At 41.8% G+C, this 24526-nt stretch overlaps 1 protein-coding gene across 3 annotated transcripts in view; it reads left to right on the top strand.

Annotated features, from left to right (window-relative positions):
• Positions 1 to 24526, top strand: part of STXBP6 (syntaxin binding protein 6) — a 265716-nt gene that overhangs the window by 34471 nt on the left and 206719 nt on the right. Inside the window, exon 1 of one of the 3 annotated variants that reach the window (XM_061180734.1) lies at positions 295 to 372. The exons of the other annotated variants lie outside the window; for them this stretch is intronic. The gene's annotated coding sequence lies outside the window, so the exon portion shown is untranslated. Of the gene's footprint in view, positions 1 to 294; positions 373 to 24526 lie in introns of those variants that run through there. 3 annotated transcript variants of the gene reach the window in all.

The following is a 24526-nucleotide window of genomic DNA, read 5'->3' as shown; positions in this document are numbered from 1 at the left end:
ATAGGGATGGGCACTACCATGGGTCATGTCAGAATTTTATTTTCTTCCATATTTGCCACTTTGACCAAATTGCAAAAAAAAAATTTTTTTTTTAAATTTCGTGTTCAATTCACTGAACAGTCCTTTCTCCATATGCTCACTGAACCACAGCATGTGGTTTATGATGTAGCAAGCCTTGAACTTATGGCTGGGGAATGTCAGGAATTTTGGGTTCTGGTGTCACTGAGGAAAATGGCCCCTCCTTACTACACTTTGGTTTCCTGTTTAGAAAGTTCTGTTCCTTCATAAGGACCTTGAAGTTCTAGGAGGAAAGGTGCTGTGTGTGTGGAGTTTTCCATGAAGTGCAGTCCTAACGAAAAGGCTGAGTTAAAGGTAGGTGAATGCTTTGTAAAAACATGTTTTACATATATATGAGATATTTATTAGTTTATGCCACACTTATTTACTTAAGTATGAATTAGCCCCAGGCAATTTGAAGTCAGATTTAAAATTCAGGTTTTGTTTACTTAATGCCCTTCTTTCTCTTAAGGAAGAATAGAAAAGCTTAGGAAGTGGAAATTGAAATTGATTTTAATTGCCTGAACAGGTTTACTGGAGAATCATTTTATTGAGGTGAAAATGAGGGCCAGATTATTTTTGTTCTTGCTGTGTGTCTAATTCCAGGCAACTTTAGAGTAGTCCATAAATCTCATTCCAAGTCTAAGGGAGAATATCCATCATAAAGTGAGCCAAAAAGTAACAACTCTTTGTGACGACTGCCTTGGCTAAAAATCTCTAATGGTGAGAACTCAGAATTACAGGAGTGCATTTGGAGGTGGGATCAATTATACTGATGATTCCCACGAGGAAAAGGAAGCTATTTTAGGCTCTCCCAGTGTGCTTTTGCAACTCTGAAGACCTCTTGCCTGTTCCCCCAAAGCTCAGTGAGCCAGTCTTGGGAACAGTTGTGTTCTGTACCCTTGAGGTGAAGCTGGACTGGTGTGAAAAGTGGGGATAGCCTATTAGAACAGCATTTCTCTCTGGGGAGTGCTTTTACTCTTTCAAGAAAAGATAAGTAGTGGCATTGAGTAATTTGTAACATACAGTGGCAGTCACTGTTGCTTAAATTTAGGATCATGTGATGTTCAAATGTGTGGTATTTTGATTTGGTACTAAATGCAAGTTTTTTGTGTGTGATGTCATTTTTGCATGAAGAGTCTATATGTGGGTGCTTTGGAGCCCAGTAACAGAAACCAGTGGGACTGGAAAAGCTGCTCTGTTTAGTTGAGGGTCAACACCAAGTTGGAGTGAGTTCTCAAAGAGTATGTGACACTGTGGCCATGCCATGTTCCTTAGGGAGTGAGATTGGGCTTGTTGGGTTTCTGTTTCACTGAGCGGGGAGAGCTTTTGATTATGCTCCATGATATGTGGAACATGAAATTCGTGGACTTAGGTCTGGGGAAAAGTGTGGTTTAATTTTTTTATTGCATAGTTTTGTATCATTTGTGTAATTTTTCTCTCTGTTGCTTTGAGAAGCAAGTAGGAAAATGGAAAAGCAAAGAACTCAAGTGATCTGCAAATGAGATTAAGAGGAAAAAAGTCTCTAGGAAATAAGATACGTGTATGTTTAAGTTTTAGAACATCAAGTATTAAACCCAGTGATGGAGAATTCTCTACTGGGAGTTCCCTAGTGGCTTAGTGGTTTGGATTCCAGGCTTTCACTGCCACGGCCTGGGTTCAATCCCTGGTCGGGGAACTGAGATCCTGCAAGCACGTGGTGGACCAAAAAAAAAAAAAAGATTTCTCTACTTACTGAACGATTTTGAAATTTCACTTTCTAAAAACATTTTTTTATTGAAGTGTAGTTGATTTTCTGCTGTACAGCAAAGTGATTCAGTTATATATATATATATTTTTTTTCATATTCTTTTCCATTATGATTTATTACAGGCTATTGAATATAGTTCCCTGTGCTATACAGTAGGACCTTGTTGTTTATCTATTTTATATATAATAGTTTGTATCTGCTAATCCCAAACCCCTAAGTTAGAAATTTCACTTTTTCATTGTTGCCTGCCTTAACTCGATGTCTTGAAAAGTCTTTTTTTTTTTTTTTTTTAAACTTTGGGTTTATTTATTTATTTATGGCTGTGTTGGGTCTTCGTTTCTGTGCGAGGGCTTTCTCTAGTTGCGGCAAGTGGGGGCCACTCTTCATCGCGGTGCGCGGGCCTCTCACTATCGCGGCCTCTCTTGTTGCGGAGCACAGGCTCCAGACGCGCAGGCTCAGCAGTTGTGGCTCACGGGCCCAGTTGCTCCGCGGCATGTGGGATCCTCCCAGACCAGGGCTCGAACCCGTGTTCCCTGCATTGGCAGGCGGATTCTCAACCACTGCACCACCAGGGAAGCCCCTTGAAAAGTCTTATAGTTGTTTAAAGTTGTTCTGAAGTCAAAACAAAACGAATTTGCTAGAAACAATCTTGGCTATCATCTAGTGTATCCTTTGTATTTTGCTGATGAATCTATGCAGTAGCTCACGGTGAAAGTTATATCTGAGTCTCAGTATTCCCCATGCCTAGCACTGGATTTAACACATAATACATATTGGCTGGCTGGTGGGCTGACCAGGGTAGTACTTACTTGAAAAGAAAAAAACGAAACAAAAACAAAACTTGACACAAACCTTTTGGCCAGAATATACTTGAATAGAGTCTTAGTGGAAAATTTGAAAAGTAGGTTGAGGGTATAAGAACAACTCTTCTTTTTGGGATTTAGAAACTTTGCCCTTCTTCTATGAATTGTTAGATCCTAATGTCTTTAGAATATAAATTCTAAAAACTTCTGATGTGTAAAATGTATTAAAACATTTTGGTGTGTAAAATATCATTTGTGTTACACTTTCAAGCTGGTAGTCTTTTTACCATTACTTTGTGAGTATTATTTAATTACTATTTGAGAGTCAACAGAAGAATGAATGAACAAGGATCATCGTTCCCGATAGACACTGTTCTCCCATATGCCAAAAATTAAATATAATGCGGATTTTAAAGTTCAAACAATAGTTTGGTAAATTAATAATAACATTCAGTGATTTCTTAACAACCTAAAGGAGTTTATCTTATCAGGTCATGGCCATGTTTGGAAAGCTGAGAATTTGAACTTGAACCATATTTTTTCTTCCTTTAAATGAATTGTGGCTACTTCCCATGGGTAGAGCTGGGTCTAGGATCTGATCATTTTGCTCATGTGAGACTCAGGAAAATTTGTTTCTGAAGCTGTTTGAAGGAATTTCCCATCCTCCTATTTGGTTTCATGCTTCAGGTGCTGGTGCTGGCTCCATGGGCAAGTGTCTGGAATGGAGAGGGAGCAAGGCCTGCACATGTGGTCCTTGTTTGGTGAAAGGCTGCCCAACGTGTGTCCACTCCTGGAGATTCTGTCCATTCTCAGTTTATTTGGGGCCTTTAAGATGGCATGATAATAACTTGGGTTTCTAGAAACCCTGCTTTATGACCTAACAAATGTGTTGTCTGTGAGATCTCTTTTTGAGATGTTCTCACTAGGTCAGAAGAATCTAACCATGCTGGAGTATTGCAGGGATCATTTCTTTTGTGGCTAAACTCTTCAGATTTGGAGAAAAGAATCCAACTATCTTCTTCATTTCATCCATTCCTTCCACAAATGTTTATTGAGTACGTCTGGTGTGCCAGGCACTCTTCTAGGTGCTAGACAACATGGACATAATTCCTTGTACCTATAGAGCTTCTAGTTGGGAGAAAGGCAAACAAATAAGTCAAATATGTCAGATGGCGATACGAGCTCTGGAGAAAATTAAAACAGGGATGAGAGATAGGAATAGGGCTGAGGGAATCATATTAGGACCTGGCGTCTTGCACTACTTCCGGCGACTGAGTAGACCCACAGGCATGAAACAGCCCAGTCCTTTATGTTTTGTGGCTGATCATGCTGTCACGTCATTGCCAGCATTGTCACTGTCACAGTCGGAAGGCGTGTATCTCACACCTATTAGCAAGATTGTGTACAGAATGAGTCATACGGATGAGTCCCCAAGACTGACAGCCCTTATGTGGACACATGCAGAGGACTTATAGATGACAAATTTTTCAGATGACGGTATTCATTCAGCAAATGTTTACTGAATGATGGTATATAGACAAGGCATTGTGGAGAATAACAAGATAAATCATGTCTATACCTTGCCAACAGAGTGTATAGTCTAGTATATTTGTATATAGTAGATCATTTGCATGCCAGTGATTTCACATTTGAGATAGACTACGAAAAGTCCACAGCGTATGCTGATTTGTCCTTTTGCTGAGGCATGGTTTTTCAGTCAACTGCTTTGGGAGGTGCGTATGGGGTAACTAACCTAAGAGTGGTGGATTAGCAGTTGCCCGGTGTCCAAATTCCAGGGCAGCACTGTTTCTACCCCTCGTTTAATGTGTAAAATGCACATTTGAAGTGAAATATGCTTTCTTTGTGAAAGATTGCTCTGAGAAAAAAAAGCCAACTGCTAGTGCTGGTGATGAAAGCGCTGATCCTAAGGCACGATGATTCTTAGCCAGAAAATGGAATCACTGAGGGTCTCAAGGAAATACCAAGCATTTTGCTCCCTTTATAAGGGGAAATCATATACTGTACTAGTATTTTGCCAGCTTGGAGATGAGCCCCTCATGAGTGTATTATTTGCGTGGATCTTGATAAGATCCCTAAGGGAAGTGTGGACATGGGAGGGTTTATCCCCCTTGTCTGAAGGTGCCTCTCAGAGGAAGCTAAGCAAAGCTTCTTCATGAGCTGCTTCACCTGCGTCGTAATATCCGGTCATTCCCATTCCTTCCAAATAAAGGGTCACCCATCTTTGTGTGAGGCTCCCTGGCATTTATTATACAGATGGGATCAAAAGTTTACTGTATAAAACATAGTTTTATATATGTATGTGTGTGTGATATATATACACACCCACACATATGTACAGACATACATCCATACATATCCACAGAGGGCAAGGGAAAGCTTGGAAGGGGAGGGAAAAGTCATAAAATACAGTGGCCGAGGCTGTTGGTTAGTCACCAAAACCCACATTTCCCTCTTCCTGAGCCCACAGCAAGAATGCATTTTCCAAGCTCCCTTGCCCTTAAGTACGGCAGGTAACTGAGTTCTAGCCAATAGAATGACCCTGATAAAGATGGCAGAGCCTTGCAGCCTGAATCCCTATTTCAGTGTGAATAAGAGGAAGACCTCATTCACCCCTTTTCCAGACACAAAGTTCTGAGGTGTTTGAGCCATAATATATTTTGAGGTCTGTTTCAGCAGTGACTAGCCTTCCCTTACTAATACTGATTCTCTGTGTGGTAAATGAGAGAGGCAAAAACCACAGTTTCAGGGCTTTACTCTTACTTCATTGGGACACTGGACCCAGTTGTTTCTACCTGAATGGCAGGATCAGTGCTCTTGGAAGGGGGTGTGGTTATTGTGCTTATAGGTTCAGGCTGTGTGCTTATTACTGCACTCACCATTCAGTACTTACAGATAGCTACGCTTCTTCTTGTAGCCCCAGTGGCTAGAGTGCTAGCTGACCCTGATCTTCTTTTTTTTTTCCTCTCGTCCACAAATATTTTAGTTGACCAGACCACCTCAAATGGTACTCTCAGCTGGAGGTAACAAAAAACTCAGGTCAAAGAGAACAAACAGGTGGTTGCCAGAGGGGAGGGGGTGGGAAGAGGAAAGAAATAGGTGAGGGAGACTGAGGTGCAAACTTCCGGTTGCAAAATAAATGAGTCACAGGCATGAAATGTACAGTGTGGGGAATATAGTCAGTAACTATGTAATGTATTTGTAAGGTAACTAGATATTGCGGTAATCGTTTTGAAATGTACAGAACTATTGAATCACTATGTTGTGTAACAAGAACTAACATGGTGCTGTAGGTCAATTATACTTCAAAAACAAACATACTCATAGAAAAAGAGATCAGATTTGTGGTTATCAGAGGTGGGGAGTGGGGAGGCGGAATTGTCAAAAGGTACAAGCTTCCAGTTATAGGATAAATAAATACTAGGGTTGTAATGTACAACATGATAAATATAATTAACACTTCTGTATGTTATGTATGAAAGTTGAGAGTAGAACCTAAGAGTTCTCATCGCAAGAAAAAAGCATTTTTTCTATTTCTTTAATTTTGTATCTATATGAGATGGTGGATGTTCACCAAACTTACTGTGATAAGTCAAATCATTATGCTGCACACCTTAAACTTATACAGTGCTATATGTCAATTACATCTCAACAAAACTGGAAGAAAAAAATCAAGTGGGTTTCCTGTAGGAAAAAAACGTGTTTCACCAGTTAGTGATTTTATTAAGAGCTGAGTGGTACATTTGACTTCAGGTGCTGTTTCTCTGCGACTCTTAATCCAGTCAGACCTTCATCCACAGATTGCCACACCTCAGCTATCTTTGTATTCTTTCCCTAGTCCTTTACCCCGGAGCAGAGCACAGTGCTTTATGTATTATGTGTGGCTAAATAAATGTTTGATGAATTAATTAATTACTTAAATCTCTTACGCGGGAAGAGCTTCTTGAGCTAGTTTCATGCTCAGTGAATAGTTCTTTCCATGGTGAACATCACTCCTGCTATGGTTGTGTGGCTGTCAATTCACGTGATGTTTCATCTTGTTTAACTTTGTGATGCTGGCCTTAGCCAATAACAGGAGTCACCCAGCATGAGGTTTGAGAAGGGAAAGAGGTGATGGGCTAAATGGTTGCTATATGAGTGTAGTAGGATGTGTCTTGACCTGGTTCCAAAGGTACTTGTAGGGCTCATGTCTGGTAGATGATACTGAAGCACATTCCTATGCTTTTCTTGGCAAAAGAGTCCTCTCATGTTATTATATGTACTATGCCGCTTGACTTAATAGAAGAACAACAGATTAGTTTTTATCTGCCTGGTAACTAGGTTTGTATCTTAGGTCTTGCTTGACTCAGCAAAGGTTCTAGAGAATTCTCTGAAAAGAGATACATGCACATTCATAATTAGGCTTGTTTCCCCTAATACAATTACAGCTGAAATCTTTCCCTCAGGGATTTATGCTCCTTCTTAAGAGCACGTTTTAATATCGGTAACACAACAGAAGGATGACTTAACAGGATTGAGGACACTAATGGCTAGGAAAGAAATTAGGGGTTTCATCAGCATATCTTCCTTTGAGCAGCAGTGGGGTTACCTTCCATGTCTTTCTTCACTGGTCCTTCCTTCCTCTCCAGCTGAGAGGTGACTTTGAAAGAAGCTGGCCAGAGCTTTTCTCTGATCTTGCTCTTCTCACTTCTTTTGTCAGTTTATGATCCTTTTGCCAAAAGTCAGTGAAGCAAAAGATCATCTTCACATCTTTGATTGTTTGACCCTTACATTCAAGAATCTGCAATGTGAACGTTTCAGTGCGGACTTACTTGTTGCTAAACTTCAGCTGGCTTGGTGAAGATGGGGAAACCATTGTTTCTTTAACAGAACTTAGGAAGTCACAAGAACTCAATTGTATAGGCTTCCCTGTCATAAGTTACTTAAATTGTAAGCATTTATGTTGAAAATATGGAGCTGATTATCTTCTCTCAAAGTACTCTGTGATGATTAATAGCAAAGAAGTTAAATTTTTCCTGCATCTCAATTCACTGGCCTAAATGACATTATAGAGGCGTGAAAATACTGGTCCAGTCTCATCTACTTAAAGGAATTAGTTGTGGAGAATGTTTTTACCACAACTGTATGTTGGGTTATAAGAAAAGCAACTAGTTTGTAATGTGGATAAATTAGTGCTGTCTCTAACCTTGACTGGTATTGTGATCCCACCTTTCACAGTGGTTTAAATGGTGTTGCTTCAAGTGGTAGCCTGAGAAACTAGCTCAGTCCAGAGACCTAACAGAAGGTACATGTTTGAACAGGGAATAATGATTAATAAGTTCAAGAATATTTATTGCTTTATTGTGGAAGATAATGCTACCCTCTGCTTTCATTATAGTCACTATGATGGAAAAATAAAAAATCATCACCCTAAAGGCCTACTTACCTCATTTCCTATCAACTGACACAACCTGCCCCACATTCAACAAAAAATTACATGGCATGCCAACAGGTAAGAAAGAGCACAGTCTAGAGAGACAACATAATAAGCAAAAAACAGACGCTTTTATGACACAGACGTTAGAACTATCAGACAAGGAAATTAAATGAATTATGATATGTCGAGGGCTCTAATGGAAAAAGCAGACAACATGCAAGAACAGATGGGTAATGTAAGCAGAGAGATTGAAACTCAGAGAAATAATTACAAGAAAATGCTAGAAATCAAAAACATAGTAACAAAAGTGGAAAGTAACTTTGACGGACTTGTAAGTAGGCTTGACACTGACAAAGAAAGAATCAGTGAACTTGAAGATAGATCAATGGAAACTTTCCAAACTTAAATGCGAAGAGAAAAAATAATTTAAAAAAAGAATAGAACATACAAAGTCTGTGGAACAATATAAAAAGGCATAGCATATGTGCCATTGGAATGCCAGAAGGAGAAAAGAAAGGAGCAGAAGAAATATCTGAAGTGATAATGGCTGAAAACTTTCCAAAACTAATGACAGACACCAAACCACATGTCCAGGAAGCTTGAGATAAATATTGGGTTGGCCAAAAAGTTCGTTCGGGTTTTTCCATAAGATGTTACAGAAAAACCTGAATGAACTTTTTGGCCAACCCAATACCTGAGGGTTCTCCCCACACCCCACACCAAATACGTGCTGTTGTTTTTTTCCCACACCAATTCTCCAGTTCTCTGACACCAACTTGGGTCTCCAGCAATTCAATTCAGTTCTGACACTAGTTCTTGGAGTTAGTAAGGGCTCAGTCCCACAAGTCTTCCCACTTCCCAAGTGGCATCCCACTTCAGATGCCAGCCACAGATGGGGTGCTCAAGGCTACCCACATTTCTGCACAGCCAATGACAAATTCTGGGGTCCCATGACCCTAACCCCCTGAGGTTGGATCATTCGCTAAAACAACTCACAGAACTCAGGAAACGTGCTATGCTTACTATTACCAATTTATTATAAAGGATACAACTCAGATGGAAGAGATGCACAGAGCAAGCTGTGTGTGGGGAGGTGGGGGCACAGAGCTTCCATGCCTTCTCCGGGTGTGCTACCCTCCTAGCACCTTTGTGTGTTCACCAACCTGGAAGTTTTCTAAAACTTCATTTTTAGAGGTTTTTATGGAGGTTTCATTACATAGGCATGATGGACTAAATCACTGGCCATCGGTGATTCAATCTCTAGCCCCTCTCTCCTCCCTGGAGGTCAGGAAAGGAGGGCTGCTGAAAATTCCAACCCTCTAATCATGCCTCGGTCTTTGTGGCAAGCAGCCCCCATCCTAAAGCTCTCTTCCTTAGGTTCCACAGGAGTCACCTTAGTAGCATAAACTCAGGTATGGCTGGAAAGGGCTTTTTATGAATAACAAGACACTCCTGTTACTCCTATCACTCTGGCAATTTCAAGAGTTTTAGGAGTTCTGTGCCAGGAACCAGGGACAAAGACCAAATATATACTTCCCATTACATAACAGTACCCACCCACCCCCCCCGCAAACACACACACACACACACACACACACACACACACACACACACAGTAAGGCATGTCTTATACAAACTGCAGAAAACAAAAGACAGAGAAAATCCTGAAGGAAGCCAGAGGGGAAAAAGAACACCTTGCCTGTGGAGGAACAAGGATAGGAATTACAGTGGCTTCTTGCTCATCAGAAACCATGCAAGCAAGAAGAGTGAAATCTTCACAATGTTGAAAGAAAAGAACTTTTTCATTCAAACCAACAACCTTAATTGAGTTACTGTGCTCCCATCTGGGATATAAACAGGAAAGAGTAAACCGTGAATGCTGCCCTCAAGCAGCTCCTAGGTGGGCTGAGAAAGAAACGTAGATGCTGCATGGGTTTACATAAAGTCACGTCCCTTCTCGGGGCCTCATTTCTTAATCTGTTAAATGCGAGTGTTGGACTAGATTAGTGGCCTTTTATGCTTTTATTTTTCCCTTTCTTTCTTTAGAAATAGAACTTTTATTCAAAGGACCTCGTCTTTAAGTTGGGAGCAAATAAAACAGGTAACAGTGGAGCTGTTCTATTTGAGCTAGAATAGTTGATGGGTGGGAAGTGATGCTGAGGCTTCCCCTTCCCCATCCTCAAGGAGGCTCCTGTGGGGACTCTGTGGGACCCCCCAGGGCACTGGGGGAGCACTGGTGGAATACTCTAGCAGGACAGGGGAGCCCTTTCAGGTGTGAAGACTCTGTAGCCGAGCCACTGAGCTATTTGGATGACAGTGCTTCCTTCACCTTTAGATGTGTCTCTCTTTTGGCCTAATTTCTCCCCTACCTAATGTTCTGTGTACATCCACGTTCAGTGTCTTTTCTCATTATACCTAAAGGGCTTCTCTACTTTAGGCCCATCTTCTTGCTATTTTTCTTCTCTCATATCTCTCGTTTCTTATCGATTTTTTTCCACTTTAATTTGTGTGAGTAGACTGGCCTTTTTAGGATACAAAGAAAATTAAGAGAGGTAACACTTCTTGAGTGACCGTGGTGGGTGCTGTTCTAAACAGTTTGTGTAAATGATCTCATTTCATCCTCGTGATACTTCATGAGGCAGGTATTAATGTCATGATTATTTTACAGTTGAGGAGACCAAAGCAGGCACAAAGAGGCAAATAATGCGATGAGGTCAAAGAGTAAGAGTTGTCAGAACTGCGACTGGCGTGTAGGTTAGCCCTTCCACCTAACTGGGGCCTAAACTTTTTTACTTTCACTTTTTTAGTTGTTAATTCTCAGGAAGGGTGTGCTCACACTCATTCATGTCTTGGTAGCTCTAGAGCTATGTCTGCTTCCTTTCCTAACCCCCTTCCCTTTTTTTGAAAAGAGAGAAGCAAAGAAACCCTATGTGATGCCAAGAACGAGATAATGAAGGTTTAACTGAAACTCACGAGAGAAGTGGTTTGGGGATTGTTGTTCTGAGTGGCTTTCTCAGGATGGGACAGAGGGAAATGAAGCTGAGAGTTTCAGGTGTAGCAAGACCATTTAGGCTGACAGTTGCAAGTTGACCAAGGAATTTGCTGTGAGGAAGGAAGGCAAGGGGAAAGGGGGCAGGGCCAGCACTAGCCCATTGTCAAAGTCAAGAGAGAGTAGAGTAACGATGGAAAGTGGAAACAGCTTCCTATTTTGAAAAGCTAAACAGCTTTTAGGGAATGATTTCTCCTTTTGTGCTGCTGTGCAATTTTAACGTTATTAAGTGTTGTATGAAGACTATTCTATTAATTATATTAAGAATAGTCTTAATATAATTAGCTGAACATAATAAGAAACGTGTGCCATCTTTGATCTGTGCTAAAGTATATTGTTGCTACCAAGAAGAGATCAAGGAAAAAAGTAAATGATTAACCAAATTCCTGAGGATGAAAACCTTTGAACTGCAAAATGTTATGATGTTTACTTAGCAGAAACAAGTCTACTAAATGGCCAAGAAGCATTACAAGAAATTAACCTAGAAGCTTTTGGCCAATGTTCGACCTATTTCATCATAAATAAATTTAAAGTGTGAAAGGTAAGTTTGGAGAAGTAAAATTCATGTAGATCTGTTACTTTTACCTATAAAGTTACAAAACTTTAGGAAAAGTTAGCCATTTCTCTTATTATTTCAACTATTTGGGGTCGGGGGAAGACTGAGTTCCAAATATGGAAACACATTTCCAATATATATAGTAAATCTGTATAGAGAGATCAATAGAAATATATTTACCTCATTGAAACATTTTTCTTTGCATTTACTGAGTTCTGAAAGTAATGTTCAGGTTTATGACATACTTGGTTTAAAGCAGGTTCTGAAATCTGGTGTGTGTGAGGTTTTTGAAAGGAAAGCAATAAAGTGTATTGGGATCTTATACACATTTTACTTTAGAACAGATGTTGGAAACCAGGTAGTCCTTCTAAAATGGAAAAGTATGGGTCATTAAACGTCCAGGAGAGTTCAATCACTGTATTTCTTTTTTTTTTTTTTTAAATAAATTTCTTTGTTTATTTTTTAGCTGCATTAGGTTTTCGTTGCTGGGTGCGGGCTTTCTCTAGTTGTGGTGAGTGGGGGCTACTGTTCATTGCAGTGCGCAGGCTTCTTATTGCGGTGGCTTCTCTTGTTGTGGAGCATGGGCTCTAGGCTCACAGGCTTCAGTGGTTGTGGCCCGCGGGCTCAGTAGTTGTGGCTTGCGGGCTCTAGAGCGCAGGCTCAGTAGTTGTGGCGCACAGGCTTAGTTGCTCCGCAGCATGTGGGATCTTCCCGGACCAGGGCTCGAACCTGTGTCCCCTGCATTGGCAGGTGGATTCTTAACCACTGCGCCACCAGGGAAGTCCCAATCACTATATTTCTAAGGTAGTTTTATCCAGGTGGTTTGCCTGTGGATAAATCCCAAGGATATGTTTTATTCCCAAGAAGCTTATTTTTCACGAGCTGCTTGATAATTTGGATACCCCTAAAAGAAAAATAAATCTTTTTACTTATTTTGGGAGTCCGTGGAAACTAAGGATAATAATTTCTGTAAAATTTCTGCAGTGCTGGAGATTGGGTTTAGCAGCCCAGGGCAAAATCCTGCCTTCCTTAAGAAGCATTCCCAAATCTCCCTTGTAGGAATTAATCTACACCTTCTTATTTATGGATTTGTTCACTCATTCAACAAGTTATTATTGAAAACCTGCTATGTGGGATTAAAACTGGGAGCAAGATAAGCATAGTACCTGTCTTCCCAGAATTCGTGGTTTTGTGGGAATACAGAGTAAATACAGAGTTAACAGGCAGTATCATTACTGCTATAATGGGTGAAGTTAGGCTGCAGGCAAATCTGGGAAGAATTCCTGGAGGTGTCATGTAAGCTAAGTAGGAGCTAACTGGATGAACAGAGAGGATGAGGGGCACCATATATAAGGCTGGGGACAGCTTTGTGAAGGGAATGAAGGAGGAGAGTGGTTCTGAAATGGAAAGGGGTTCAGAGTGGTTGAAGCCTGGAACATGAGAAGGAGGAAGGAGTGGCAAGGGGAGAAGCTAGAGAGAGAAACAGTGGCTCTAGAACCCTGAGAGCCGTAGTGGGTTTCACTTTCCTGATGGCACTGGTGAGCCATTGAGGTGATGGCAGACTCTCTATAAGCATCACAGTGGCTGCTGTGTAGGGAGTGCATTGGGAGGCATGAGGTTATCACTGTTCAAGGTCCAAGAGGTAAGCAACTCAGTCCCAGAATCCCACGTTTAGGGTTGATTTCCTGGGAACTAGTCCTGGTGCCATGTACTGCATCAGCCAGGATCCAATCAGAAAATAGATGCCAGGCTGATATTTCAGATAGAGGTGATCTGATGTAGGGAATTGGAGACACAAGGTATTGGAGGGCTGAAAGAATAACTAGTGGAAGCAGAGGTGACACAGAGATTTGTAACTTCAGGAAACGGCTGCTGTCCCTGGGGGTGGGAGGAGCAAAAGGGAATGGGTGTGGTTAACTAAACCTAGAAACTCAGAGGGGCCACCATACAGCTGACGGGCCAACGGCCAAGGAGTTGCGTGGGCCTCTGGGGAGGGATTACCTTATGGCCGGTGCTCCCACCATCCAGGGGTGTCCACGGCAAGTATATAGAGTGCTAAAAGCATGGGGAACTGGAACAGCTGCCACTGTGAGGTCTGACAGGCGCTGGAAAACGGGAGAGTTCTTTCTCCCCACCTCTGCCTTCCGATCTGCCAGTGGCTCCCAACGGCAGAATTGAACAAGAAACCAGTTGCAAGGGAGTCTGGAAAATGGGGTTTGCAGACTTCTAGCTCCAGCATCATAAAGCAGAGTACAAAAGGGTGGGCTTGGGCTAAGAGACTGGTAAATAATCTGCCCCAGGTATTTGAGAAAAGTAACTCTAGCTCTACTGTGAGAAGTGGGTTGGAGGGAGGCAAACCGGGATATTGGTTGATCCGTTCAGAGGTTGTTATCAAGACAGGAGATGATGGCTACCTGATTGAGGGCAAGGACAGAGAGGGAAAAAGAAGTGGGTAGATGCGGAAAAATTTAGAATGTGGAATTGAACAGAATTTGGCAACTGATATATTGTGAGGGATGAGGGCATAGATCAGAGGGAATAAAGGAGGAGGAGGAGGAGGTAAGGAAGAGGCTTGTGTTTCTGGTTTCTGACATAGTGGCTGGTGGTGCTGTTTACTGAGCTAGGAACATGGAAACTGTTTAGGGGAAGATGATTCATTCAGTTTTGGATTGTTGAGTCTGATGTGTCTGTGGTTCATCCCGGTGGAAATTCATTGTGGATGCCTGGGAAGAAGATGTAGATGTGATTTGTTTTCAGCCTGTTAAGTGGTACTTGAAGTTTTAGGAATGAATGAAATTGCCAAGGGAGACTATAGACGGCAGAGAGGAGAGAGCTGTAGGGCAGAACCCGGAGGAGTAACAGCATTTTAGGAACGAACAAGGTAGTGGAGACAAGTTTGTGAAGGCGACTGTGAAAGAGTGGTCAGAGAGGTTGGAAGAAAACAAGAGCGCATGATGTCCCAGAGATCAGGGAAGAGTGTTGGAAAAGAAGGTCATGGTCAAGAGTTCAGGTGCTCAAAGGTTTACTGTTGGATGTTTTTGGTGCTTCTGTACCATACTCATCAAGTCTGCCTGTTTTTCATTGTTACTTATGGGTGATTGTCCTCTAGAATAGTGTGGGCCTGGGACACTGGAGCACATCCCTCAGCATCTGGCATTGCTGTTTTGCACATGAGTATATCTGTGATATGTGTTTGTTGCATTGGGTTATTTAGGTATCTGCAAACTCCAGCTTGTGGATTGGCCATTTGAGCTTGTAAATAAAGTTTTATTGGAACACAGCCTGCGCGTTCATTTATCTGTTGCCTGTGATTGCTTTCATGCTGTAACAGCAGAACTGGGGAGTTGTGACTGAGACTGCAAAACCTAAATTATTTACTATGTGGCTCTATATGTTTGCTGATCCCTGCATTACGGTCTTGAAGCTGTTTTATGTAAGCTGGTAAGATTGTATCTTTGAATTTCTTTTTTTAAAAAAATCCGTTTAATATATTTAGGGAGAATATGGAGCATAGAACATGCCTTCTCCGGGTTGGTCATGGTCTTGTTTTTGGTATGAAGGCAGCAGAGCCAAGGGAAAGAAAAGTTAGCAGATGGTCACAGCAGTCTCTTTAGCATGACTGTGGGGCTGAGTAGTACCCTTATAAGGAAAACTGCCAGCCCAGGGATGGTGGGACAAGAGAAGCGTGGACCTTAAAGGCATGCGTTTAAGACAGGCCTTTTCAGCCCTGTGAGGTACCAGCCACCGTGCTAGGTGCCCGGATTCTCCAGTAGCTCAGAATCTGGTTGGAGACACAGACCCACCAGCAGAAACTTACAATTGCCTGTAATATGCCAGGCACAGTGATAAACCTGCACATGTGGTACCTAAGAGGGGCAGCTAGCCCAGCCTGAGGAGAAGCAGCGAGAGGAAGAATGGCCACACCGGGAGGAAGCCATCAGGGCCTCGGGTGCCGCCCCGCCACGTGGGAGCTGGGAGTGGGTGTGGAGGGCAGGAGGCTGGGCGGGGAGGTCTACCAGCTCTGGAGTCGGAAGTTCTGTGTGAGAAGTAGGGCCCTTGAGGCTGTGCAGGCATGGAGACAAGTGGAGACAAGGCAGTTCTCAGAGGTCTACTTGTCTGTCACCAAAGTTTGTCTTCTAGGCATTCTTTTTTTTTTATTTTTTAGCTGACATATTTAGTGTGGTTTGCGTTTGTGGGAATCATAACCTTGAATTGCTTGGGTTTTTTTCCCTCTTACATAAAGTACAGAAGTCATCTTGCATTAATATGTCTTTTGACTGGATTTGTCTTGCCTTTAGGGATGATAAAAGCTCAGTGAGCTGAGCAGGTAACATAGGCAAAGAAAGTTTTCTGTTTATTTAGAACTGTGAACTTGCTGTCATTTTACTATCCACACTCCTCAATAACAACAAATTACACGTTCACAGTAATCTGACTGTGCTCCCCCAGTGGCTTGTGTGAACTGATTGGGCAGCTGTTAGGCCTATTATATGAATAAAGAAAGTGAGATACATACTTAGATTTTAAGTTGCTTGCCAATGTTCATTGCTTCCAGTAAGTCCTTTTGTTTGCATGTAAGAGCAACTCATTCCAATTAGTTCAGGAAAATAGGAGTTTTTCATTACCTTGCTTATGAACCAGAAAACCGGGTGTACCCAAGAGGCTCTGAGTGTTTCCTTTCCTTTTCTCTGTCTACTTTATCTCTCTGTCTGTCTCTCTCTCCCTCTCCTTCTCTCCGCATATCTGCACCATCCTTTCCTCAATCTACAGGTCAGTTTTCTCTGTAACTTTGCCTTACATGAATCTTTCAGCCTTTCTCTGCATCATAAATGACAGTTAAAGCTTCAGCTCCCACTGCTATTTGGGTCATTAACTGTTTTCTTTCAGAATCTGATTGGCCCAGCTTCTCTTTTTAAGTGAGGCCATATTGTAGCTGGATTGACTCTTCCTGGGTCAGGGACCTTTCCTGTTCCACTCAGCTTGGACTAGGAAGGTGTACCCATGTGGTTCATAAAAGCAGGCGGTTGGGTAGCTCCCCTGAGAACCATAAAGTGAGAAGCAAGGCATCTTGAGTTGTGACCTGTCCTGTACACCCTTCCCTGCCTAGCTCATAACTTACTTCCTACATATAGTTCCAAAGATACCCTCTTCTAATGTAACCCAATCCTCATAGGTAAAACCACACATTCATTTACCCCTTTCCTAACAGGAAGCACCCCAAAGTCATAGTCAGCTGCTGCTACATTGAGAAGCAATCATGGGACCCTATCATCCGATCTGAATCCACAACTCTCAATGATGTCCATTTCAACTCTGGTTCTCTCACCATGCAGTCTAGCCATTCTGAAACCCATGGACTAAATGTTACGTGTAACACCCAACACACTCTGTGTACAATGGTGGAGACTCTCTTAATGCTCATTTAAAAAAAAAAGGGAAAAGAAATTTCCACCCCTTAATCTAGCTGCGAGATACATACATTGGTCACCAGCTCAGCCTATATTCTGTCTAGTAGAATAGAGCCCACATCTGATGATGGGCAGCCTCCTGCTGGCATGGCGAGGCCAGATGCTTGGACATAGTAAGATGTATTGGAGGAGCCGTGACTGCTAAGCCTTTGGCTTGGTGCCTTTCCTCTTCTCCCATGATATGAGTTCCCTGATCTGTAAACAACTACTCTAGAGATATTGTCTTTGGCTGTTGATTGACCTGGGTCTTTGGAAACACCGTGGAATCTTCTATTTTCTTCCTATGCCTTTTCTTCTATTTTTCTTCTCTGTGTCTTGTTGAAGTCTGGTTGTGGAGGTTTTTGTTTTTGTTTCTGTTTTTTTTTATGAGTTCTTTAGTAGTTAATGATGTGACACAGAATAAAACTATCAGCTGAGTGGCTACATCTCAAGCCAGAATCTTTTTGGATTTTTTTTACATTCAACTCCTGTTAAGAGTTTAGAGCACTCTAATTTTGTAATAGATAGAGTAGGTATCTATGGGGCTGGGATTCTGTAATAAAGCTTGTTTATTACTGAGCATTCTTTCTTGGCTAATTTCCATGTGGTTTCTGAGTTAATTGCATAGAAAAAAAAAGAAAAATTTCATTTTCTGCATTGTATTGACATGACTTTTGCAATTGCATTTAATCATTTGCACTTCTTCTATCTCAGTCCGTACAGTGAACTGTCATTATATTTACATACCATTGAGAACCATATGATAAATGAGAGGTAGAATTAGAACAGAGGAAATCAGCATAGTTATTTTGTAAATAACTAAATATCAAGGAATGCTGCAGCCATCAACCAACACCAAATAACTTCAAACTAATTAAGGCATTGGAGTATTTTTTTAAACATATGTTATTTAGTCTTAATTTAGCTGTAAAAGTTCCTGTTCCCAACCCTGTCCTCTTTCTCTTCAGAGCTTCCCAGCTTTTGCTGGGTTGGGTGGGGCTTCCAATGAGAAATGGATACAGCTATCCAGAGCCACAGGACGATTTCTGTGTTATAGGAGCATACACACATGCACATACATATAGAATTAACAGACCACGTTTATAACGATGAGCAGCGCTAGGCATTTCACACAGGGTGTGAAACTGATGGTGATTGTCCTGGGAATGATGGTTTGGCATCGTGTCATTTACTGCTCTCTAGGTATTTTTGAGGTGAATACAGACATCTAAGAAGTCTGCTGCATGGGCTATGAGCGAAAGGCCAGATTTAAACATTCTTTTAAAAAAACAAAATGCAGGTCTTATATGTTTAAGCTCTCTTCATGAAGCCAGGGGTGCTTAGGACAGCAGCGGTTATTGAGAGCCCCCTGCAGTTCTGGGCTTCTTCCAGTGACGCCTCCTGCCCATACCTGTCCTGCTCTGCCTCTCATGTGCATGTCTCCAGTCTAGCACAAACTAGTAGACACTCGATGAAATGCCTGGTCAAAAGCAGGAAAACATGGGTAGGTTTGAAGGTTTGGGCCTTCAAATTTCTGTGGAACACTGACTCTTTACGATTTATATTGAGATTAAATATGATATCCGTGAAAGAAAACTACCAGGCTGGTGTTTTAAGAAAACCAATCAAGTAGATAAACAGCCTTGAATATGCATCTTTGCCCACTTGTTTGATGATTTCCTTAGGATTAATTCTTAGGAGTAGAATTGCTGTGTGCCAATTTTCAGAGCTTTTGATAAATATACCAAAAGTGTCCTCCAGTTAGCTGTGTGTGAGAGGCTGCAGGAGTCCCCACCCTCCACATTTCACCTCATTTGTATTTGTGGCTCCAGAGCCTGGTGGCACTTTCTCAGAGCAGTTGGCTTGTTGGGAGGGGTGAGAATAGGACGTGTATATAAACTTCTAAGATGACAGTGATATGAACATTGGCTTGTTTTTGTTTATTTTGATACCCTTGGTTTAATTCCCCCAGATTCAAGTGATGATTTCTTGATCTCAGCTTTACTTTCCCATTGGGCAGTAACATTTTTTTTTAAACTGTGGTCTCTCTGCCTTATGTGTTCTTAGAAACTTTCCCAATCATGCTAATTAATTTAGTATCTACATCAGGTTCTTCATACTCAATAACCAGACAGAAATAAATCAGCCAAGAGGCCAGATATAAGAAAAGCAGGGCACCTTGGATGATGGTCAACTGATATTAAGCCTCAGTTTGGGCAATAAAATAGACAGTGGTGGGGATGATGAATTTGAGACTGTGGACCGTGGTCGGTTGGGGGGGGGTGCTGCTGGGAGAAGACTGTAGGACTAGTTAATGTTGCTGGATCTTCAACTAGAATCGGTTTCACATAAAATATGTATTTTTTTCTTTTTTCTTTTTCTTTTTTTTTTTTTAACATCTTTGTTGGAGTATAGTTGCTTTACAATAGTGTGTTAGTTTCTGCTGTATAACAAAGTGACTCAGCTATAAATATACATACATCCCCATATCTCCTCCCTCTTGCGTCTCCCTCCCACCCTCCCTATCCCACTCCTCTAGGTGGTCAGAAAGCACCGAGCTGATCTCCCTGTGCTATGCAGCTGCTTCCCACTAGATATCTATTTTACATTTGGTAGTGTATATATGTCCATGCCACTCTCTCACTTCGTCCCAGCTTACCCTTCCCCCTCCCCGTGTCTTCAAGTCCATTCTCTATGTCTGCGTCTTTATTCCTGTCCTGCCCCTAGGTTCTTCAGAACCATTTTTTTTTTTTTAAGATTCCATATATATGTGTTAGCATATGGTATTTGTTTTTCTCTTTCTGACTTATTTCACTCTGTATGACAGATTCTAGGTCCATCCACCTCACTACAAATAACTCAATTTCGTTTCTTTTTATGGCTGAGTAATATTCCATTGTATATATGTGCCACATCTTCTTTATCCATTCATCTGTCGATGGACACTTAGGTTGCTTCCATGTCCTGGCTATTGTAGACAGAGCTGCAATGAACATTGTGGTACATGACTCTTTTTGAATTATGGTTTTCTCAGGGTATATGCCCAGGAGTGGGATGCTGGGTCGTATGGTAGTTCTATTTTTAGGTTTTTAAGGAACCTCCATACTGTTCTCCATAGTGGCTGTTTGAATTTACATTCCCACCAACAGTGCAAGAGGGTTCCCTTTTCTCCACACCCTCTCCAGCATTTATTGTTTGTAGATTTTTTGATGATGGCTATTCTGACTGGTGTGAGGTGATACCTCATTGTAGTTTTGATTTGCATTTCTCTAATGATTAGTGATGTTGAACATCCTTTCATGTGTTTGTTGGCAATCTGTATATCTTCTTTGGAGAAATGTCTGTTTAGGTCTTCTACCCATTTTTGGACTGGGTTGTTTGTTTTTTTGATATTGAGCTGCATGAGCTGCTTGTAAATTTTGGAGATTAATCCTTTGTCAGTTGCTTCATTTGCAAATATTTTCTCCCATTCTGAGGGTTGTCTTTTTGTCTTGTTTATGGTTTCCTTTGCTGTGCAAAAGCTTTTAAGTTTCATTAGGTCCCATTTGTTTATTTTTGTTTTTATTTCCATTTCTCTAGGAGGTGGGTCAAAAAGGATCTTGCTGTGATATATGTCATAGAGTGTTCTGCCTATGTTTTCCTCTAAGAGTTTTATAGTGTCTGGACTTACATTTAGGTCTTTAACCCATTTTGAGTTTATTTTTGCCTTAGGTGTTAGGGAGTGTCCTGATTTCATTCTTTTACATGTAGCTGTCCAGTTTTCCCAGCACCACTTATTGAAGAGGCTGTCGTTTCTCAATTTTATATTCTTGCCTCCTTTATCAAAAATAAGGTGACCATATGTGCGTGGGTTTATCTCTGGGCTTTACTATCCTGTTCCATTGATCCATATTTCTGTTTTTGTGTCCGTACCATATTGTCTTGATGACTGTAGCTTTGTAAGATAGTCTGAAGTCTGGGAGCCTGATTCCTCCAGCTCCGTTTTTCTTTCTCAAGATTGCTTTGGCTATTTGGGGTCTTTTGTGTTTCCATACAAATTGTGAAAATTTTTGTTCCAGTTCTGTGAAAAATGCCAGTGGTAGTTTGATAGGGATTGCATTAAATCTGTAGATTGCTTTGGGTAGTAGATTCATTTTCACAATGTTGATTCTTCCAATCCAAGGATATGGTATATCTCTCCATCTGTTTGTATCATCTTTAATTTCTTTCATCAGTGTCTTATAGTTTTCTGCATACAGGTCTTTTGTCTCCTTAGGTAGGTTTATTCCTAGGTATTTTATTCTTTGTGTTGCAATGGTAATTGGAAGTGTTTCCTTAATTTCTGTTTCAGATTTTTCATCATTAGTGTATAGGAATGCAAGAGATTTCTGTGCATTAATTTTGTATCCTGCTAGTTTACCAAATTCATTGATTAGCTCTAGTAGTTTTCAGGTAGCATCTTTAGGATTCTCTATGTATAGTATCATGTCATCTGCAAACAGTGACAGCTTTACTTCTTCTTTTCCGATTTGGATTCCTTTTATTTCTTTTTTGTCTCTAATTGCTGTGGCTGAAACTTCCAAAACTATGTTGAATAATAGTGGTGAGAGTGGACAACCTTGTCTTGTTCCTGATCTTAGAGGAAATGGTTTCAGTTTAAAATATGTATTTTTAAAATGTACACGGGCCAAGAACATTTATTCTTGCAAAACTACCCATTGATGACCTCAGGTCTGTCCACCCCCACTTCAGTGAACAGGTGGGGATGAACATTTTAAAAGTTCACCTTTCACCTTCCTTCCTCCCACCAACCCCCATAAGACTTAGTACCAAATGGACATCTGAGGAGTTTATATTTGTCTCAGATACCTTTTTTCTGTAACGGCTTCTCTGACCATGGTTTTTTTTTTTTTTTTTTTTTAATTAATTAATTAATTAATTTTTGGCTGTGTTGGGTCTTCGTTTCTGTGCAAGGGCTTTCTCTAGTTGCGGCGAGCGGGGGCCACTCTTCATCGCGGTGCGTGGGCCTCTCACTATCGCGGCCTCTCTTGCTGTGGAGCACAGGCTCCAGACGCGCAGACTCAGTAGTTGTGGCTCACGGGCCTAGTTGCTCTGCGGCATGTGGGATCTTCCCAGACCAGGGCTCGAACCCGTGTCCCCTGCATTGGCAGGCAGATGCTCAACCACTGCGCCACCAGGGAAGCCCTTCTCTGACCGTGTTTCCTCCCATACATGTACCCAGAGTTTCCCTTTGCTGTTCTGCAAGTGTGTAGGGTCTGTGCAGAAGTGTGTGTGTCCCTCCAGGGAGTCCTCTGCACTCACCTTAGGTCCGGCTGTGTCCGTCTCTCTTGAAGCATCCAGGGCACGCCCCTGGCTCAGATCCCAGGTGGAAGCCCAGGCATGTGTCAGGTCACTCAGAGTTAACAGCTTCCATGGCTTTCCATCAAAGTGGATCTCCCTGCATAATATGTGCAGGTCGACCTAATTAAATTCTTTAATTACGTCTCAAGGACAGGCTTAGCAGAGTAAGTAGCTCCTGATCACCAGCCTCTGAAGGATTAAAGTACCTGCCTCTTCTGCTGCTGTGAAGCAGCAGCTTCAGACTCCTCATTTGGTCCAGGGTGGCCTGTTTCCTTGTGCTTCTCCTCGACTAGACTCTTTCCATTGGATAGATCTAACTGGTCTGTAATCTCCATCCCTTGTACAAAGCCCGCGTCATGGAAATTACTCAGTAAATGTGTGAAGAAGGATAGGTCCTGTCCCATGGTGGAATTTCTTTGTTACCTCTGATAATAAGGAATAATGTGTTTGGAGCAGAAATAGTCATCAAAGCCGGATGGATGTCCTCTTAGAAGTCTTGGAGAGCTTTAGCTCCACATGATGTATTTCCCTGTCTGACCGTGAGTGGTGAATAATAGTGACTGTTATACATCATCCCCTTGCTTAATTGCTGAACCCACTGGCCCAGTCTTAATTGATTTCTTCTCACCTGCTGCATAGAATTGCTTGCTTGTTGATTGTTCTTCTCCACTAGGATGTAAGCTCTGTGAGGGAAAGGACTGCCTTGACCTTAGTGTCCTCAGTGTCTAGGACAGTGTTGCATATTGAATAAGTGAGGCTGTGTCTTATCCCAGCTCTGCTCCTTGTGTGTGCCTTTTCTTTTCTTGCCCTTTTTTAAAAAATGTCTACACAACCCTACATCTCCCTTGTGTAGCAACACTGCATCCACATTGGGGCAGACTTCAGTTGGCTCTGTCATTATTTTCCTGTGTAAGCTGGCAGTTCCATATGGTGAGGCAGAGAGGTGCAATGGAAACAGGACAGGACTGCAGGAAGAAAACCCATCTCTTTTCTGGCTGAGTCTAGCAGAGCCGTCAAGGTTTTTCCCTTCTCTGAGCCTTATTCTCTTTACCTGTCTGGGAGAGATGATGATACCTCCCTCATAAATTGGACAGATGAAATAGGATGACACTGGAAGTAAGCTTTGTAAAATACACTGTGATGTGTATATGCTTTTGCAGGTATAAGCTGACATGCTTACATGCCTGTCTGCCTTTCAAGGACCAGGGCACCCCAGGTAAAAGCAGGCTGACCCAGGGAGCTGTTTTCCTCCTCCTTCATTCTTCACAACAGTCTTGTGAAGTGGGTGGCACTATCCCATCTTAAAATTGAAGGTACAGCTCTCAGAGATCTAGAATTTTACTCAAAATTATTCATCAAGTAAAGGCAAAGACAGAGCTCCGACCTGATCATCTGATGACAAACCTAGCCTTCTTTTCACCACCCAACATCTAGAAGATTGAGTGGGGGGTAGTGACCACTATGCTCTTGTCCTGGATTCTGGAGCTGGATTACGTGTGCTTGAACGTCTGTGTAATTTGTTAATGTGTGATACTATACACTTGTGCTAGTGTTAACCTGAGTTAGTATTAGAGTAGTGTTCAATTGATAGATTTTTCTTCCCTATCAAACACTGCACAGCTGGTTAGGTCAGAAGTTAGTTATTTTCTGGAACATGCTGACTAAGAAAGGGGTTGACATTGAATGACAGAAGAACTGATCGAATGGGGCAGAATCTGCATTTGCATGTGGACCTTGAGTCTGACCTGGATTTGTAGGCTATTCTGAGGCATCCCCAATGCATAGAACGGGGATGCCTGCCTACCCACCGATCCATCCCTCTCACATGGAGATTTCACTGTTGATTGGATGGTGGATCCTAACCAAGACATTCTAGTTTGTTGCTTCTGGGGAGTCTCAAGTGAACCTGTAGAGACTCTTCAGTTACCCAACAGGACCTTGTGCAGCTGCGTGTGGAAATCAGGATAATTTCGGCATTTCTGAGAGCATTTTAATAGAGCACTGATTACAGATTGCAGGCACCTGGTGGTGGTTTTGTACTGAGGCTGAAGGGTGCAGTTCCAAAGACAAGAACTGGACTTGACAGATTC

Source organism: Eubalaena glacialis, chromosome 2 (genome assembly GCF_028564815.1).
Source record: "Eubalaena glacialis isolate mEubGla1 chromosome 2, mEubGla1.1.hap2.+ XY, whole genome shotgun sequence".
Lineage (NCBI taxonomy): Eukaryota > Metazoa > Chordata > Mammalia > Artiodactyla > Balaenidae > Eubalaena > Eubalaena glacialis.
This window is presented reverse-complemented; position numbering and strand designations above follow the sequence as displayed.